The 4,405-nt window shown below is 38.0% G+C and overlaps 1 pseudogene; it reads left to right on the forward strand.

Moving 5' to 3' along the window:
* The first annotated feature begins 656 nt into the window (after nt 1-656).
* On the forward strand, nt 657-1,332 carry LOC122220080 (annotated as a pseudogene).
* Nucleotides 1,333-4,405: the final 3,073 nt, after the last annotated feature.

Below are 4,405 nucleotides of genomic sequence, written 5' to 3' on the forward strand. Positions count from 1 at the left end.
ATATAGTTGGGAATGCAGGGAAACTACCCCTTCTCACCACGCAAACTGGATACAACTCTATAAAATTGTGTTCTCTGTTAGGTCATTTGTTCTATTTCTTACTGGTACTGGTAGTAATGAAGGGGTAAGATTTTGAAAAAAGAAATTATTGGTGGCTTCCCCATATGTTTGTGTTTATTATTTGAGGATATGTTGAGAATGATGACTTTTTCTAAGCCAATTTTGACTTTTAAGATACAAATTAAGCTGAATTGACTGAAAACCAAATTCTGATTATTGTATTTGTCAAACTAAATGTCAAAGCACAGAAAAATGTATCTTCTTTTCTTGTAACAGATAAAAACAAAAAATAAAACTAAACCATGCCTTCTAGAAAACAGAATTCCATACATGGAATATTTTTCATTTTTTTTCTTTCTGACACTTAGATGGCATTGAATATCACCAATTATTTCCATATATGTTTTCCAACAAGAAAAACCCAGAATCCCTTCTCCATGCACTTAGATTCAAAAGACCTCAATAAGGACAAAGCCATGAGTACTCGTTTTGACACACAAATGCCTTGAACATCTGCCCTCTTTCTGTCTAAAGGGCTCTCTTGAAATACAAAGCCCTTTTGCTTTCTGTTTGCCACTGTGGCTGCAGCCACGAGCATGCTCAGACTTCAGAAGAGGCTTGCTTTCAGTGTCTTCTGCTGTGACAAAATGGAGGTCTGGTTGGACCCCAATGAAACCAATGAAATCGCCAATGCCAACTCCTGTCAGCAGATCCAGAAACTGATCCAAGATGGGCTGATCATCTGGAAGACTGTGACTGCCCATTCCTGGGCTTGGTGCAAGAAAAATGCTTTGGCCCACCAGAAAGGCAGGCATATGCGCATTGGTTAGAGAAAAGGTACTGCCCAGGCTCCAATGCCTGAGAAGGTAACCTGATGAAGAGGATGAGAATTCTGCATTGAAAGATACTGTGAATCTAAGTATAGATTGAGTAAACTCAATCTAATTGAAAGCTGCTTGAAAGATACTGTGAATCTAAGAAGATTGACTGTCACGTGTATCACAGTCTGTACTTGAAAATGAAGGGTAATGTGTTCACAAACAAGCAGATTCTCATGGAACACATCCACAAGCTGAAGGCAGACAAGGCTCACAAGAAGCTTCTGGCTGACCAGGCTGAGGCCTGCCTATCTAATACCTAGGAAGCATGGAAGCACAGTGAGGAGCAGCTCCAGGCCAAGGAGGAAATCATCAAGACTCTGTCGAAGGAGGAAGAGACCAAGAAATAAAACTCATTCTCTTTTGTCTCTACATAGTGGTCTCAGCAGTTACACAGATCAGTTATTCAATAAAACAAACATTTATCTGGGGAAAAAAAGAAAATAGACAAAGCCCTTTTAATTCTTATGATTTCAGGGGCTCCTGGGTGGCTCAGTAAGTTAAGTGTCTGACTTCAGCTCAAGTCGTGATCTTGTGGTTCATGAGTTTGAGCCCTGTGTTGGGTTCTGTGCTGACAGCTCAGAGCCTGGAGCCTGCTTTGGATTTTGTCTTCCTCTCCCTCTGCCCCTCCCCTGCTCATTCTCTCTCTCTCTCTCTCTCTCTCTCTCTCTCTCTCAAAAATAAAGAAACATTAAAAAAAATTTAATTCTTATGATTTCAGATGGAAAATCCCTATCAGGATCTGTAAATACTTTTTTCCACAGGAAGATGTTGACAGACAACAGCAGTAGTAATCAGTGAAAGATTGAGTGGAACCTAGCAGGGAAAAGCTACTTATGTTTGAGAATCTGGAAGATTTCTTTGTCTTGCTATGTTCACAGTCCAATTGATGAATGGATCTCCAGGAATATGAGAAGGGGATGGGTCAGAAAATAGAGGTTCTCCAGCTTGACTAAAGGATACTATTTAGGTTTTCCAATACTGTATTCTCAGCCCCTTGCCTTTCCCTTGCCTTTGCCCCTTTTTTCCTATTCTATCCTGGCCATGATCCTTCCATAGCTCTTCTTCCACTGCACACTAGGAAAGTCTAAACATTCATTTATTTAACAAATATTAATTGGATTTAACTATGTGCTCTATACTATGTTAGATGATGGATATAGAATAATGAGTAAACAAAATGCTAGTTCACATGGAGCTTCTAATCTAGCAGTTAAGTTAGATTCTAAACTAATAGTTATGTGTTTCATGAAGTAAAGAATTTTTTTCCAGAATTTCAAAAGGCTGTTTCCTATTAGGGAAGATCTTTGGTAAGGTAGACAAGATTCCACAGCCAGGGCTGAGTATAGGAGGTAAGATATCAAGCAGAGTGGCAAAGTGGAGGGGGCAGAGCTGAAAAGGAAGCATAAAGACAGTAAAGGGACTGGGTGAAAGGAGAAATGTTATCGATGCTTAAAGTGAGAATTTTTAAAGAGATAGACAAATATCTGAAGTGGCTTTTTGGAAAGCTGGCTGCATGACAAACTATATAAATCCCCTGGGTCTTTAAATGTAAAGAAAATAAAAGTAGTTGTTTTTAAAATTCAAGTTTCTTATATTGGGATTTGCATTTGTGTTTGTGTTTCTGGGTAACAACATACGTTGAGTGCAGTAACTGAGAAAAATAGAAATTGTGGGCTAGAAGACTAGCCCACAAAAGGTAGAGTAAGAGGGCTGCCCCTTGTCCCCTCATCAACTCATCATCATCTCTCTCTACCTTTATCTCTGGAAAGTAAATGTGTAGAACTTTGTTAAGCAATTGAAGTTAAATTATTATCAGCTTAATATAGATTGTTATAACTCTTAGATGTATTATGAAAGTCTCATGGCAATCACAAAGCAAAACCTATAATAAATACAAAAGATAAAGACAAAAGAATTAAGGCTAACACTACAAAAGTAATCAATTCATAAAGAAAGACAGTAAGGGAGGAGGAAAGAAACAAAAGAACTATAAAACAATCAGAAAACAACAAAATTTCAACTGGAAGTCTTTACCTATCAATAATTACTCTAAATGTAAATGGTTTAAATTCTTCAACTAAAAGACATAAATGGCTGAATGCATTTAAAAATTCAACTATTTTCTGCCTGCAAGAGACTCACATAAGCTTTAAGGACACATATAGACTGAAAGTGAAGGGATTGAAAAAGGTATTCCATGCAAGTGGAAACCAAAAGAAAGCAAGGGTAGCTATGCCTATATCAAATAAAATTGACTTTAAGTCAAAACCTCTAACAAGAGACAAACAAGGTTATTGTATAATGATAAAGGAGTCAGTTCATCAAGAGGCTATAACAGTTTAAATATATATGCACCCAATATTAGAGCACATAAACATATTCAACAATTATTAACAAATCTGAAGGCAGAAATAGCAGAGCAACAATAGTGGGGGACATCAATACCCCATTTCAACAGTGGATAGATTATCCAGATAGAAAATCAATAAAGAAATAATGGACTTGAGTGGCACCTGAGTGGCTCAGTCAGTTGAGTGTCCAACTTAGGTTCAGGTCATGATCTAACAGTTTGTGAGTTTGAGCCCCATGTCGGGCTCTGTGCTGACAGCTTGAAGACTGGAGCCTGCAGCCTGCTTCTGATTCTGTGTCTCCCTCTCTCTGCCCCTCCCCCATTTGTTCTCTGTCTGTATCTCTCTCAAAATAAATAAAATGTAAAAAAAAATTTTTTAAATAAATAATGGACTTAAACTATACTTTAGACCAAATATACCTAACAGACATATACAAAATATTCTACCCAACAAGCACCAGAATACATATTTTTCTCAAGTATACATGGAACATTCTCTATGAGAGATCATTTGTTAGGCTTTCATAAAACAGTTCTTAACAAATTTAAGAACACTAAAATCATATCAAGTGTCTTTTCTGACCACAAACTAGAAATCAATATTGGAGGAAAGCTGAAAAATTCATAAATATGTGGAAATTGAACAATATGTTTCAACTGAACAACAACTGAACAACTAATGGGTCAAAGAAGAAATAAAAATAATCTTGAGACAAATGAAAAACAACTAATGGGATGCAGCAAAAGCAGTTCTAAGAGGGGAGTTTATAGCAAAATGTACCTACATTAAAAAAAGAAGAGAGGAGGAAGCCAAGATGGCAGAACAGCATGGAAGTTTTTTGTGTGTCTCGTGTCCAAGAAATACAGCCAGACCAACACTAAACCATCCTGCACACCTAGAAAGCTGATCTGAGGATTAACACAACAATCTGCACAACCTGAACCACAGAATTCAGCAGGTACACAGCGCAGAGAGGTGAACTTGGGGAGAGAGAAGCCACAGAGGGCAGGGAGCTGCTTTTGCAGGCAGAGAGAGGACGGAGATGGAGGGAAAATATGGGAGAACACCCCCCCCCCCCAAAAGCAGCTGGAGAGAGAAAGTGGAAAATTGGAA

Source organism: Panthera leo, chromosome B2 (genome assembly GCF_018350215.1).
Source record: "Panthera leo isolate Ple1 chromosome B2, P.leo_Ple1_pat1.1, whole genome shotgun sequence".
Lineage (NCBI taxonomy): Eukaryota > Metazoa > Chordata > Mammalia > Carnivora > Felidae > Panthera > Panthera leo.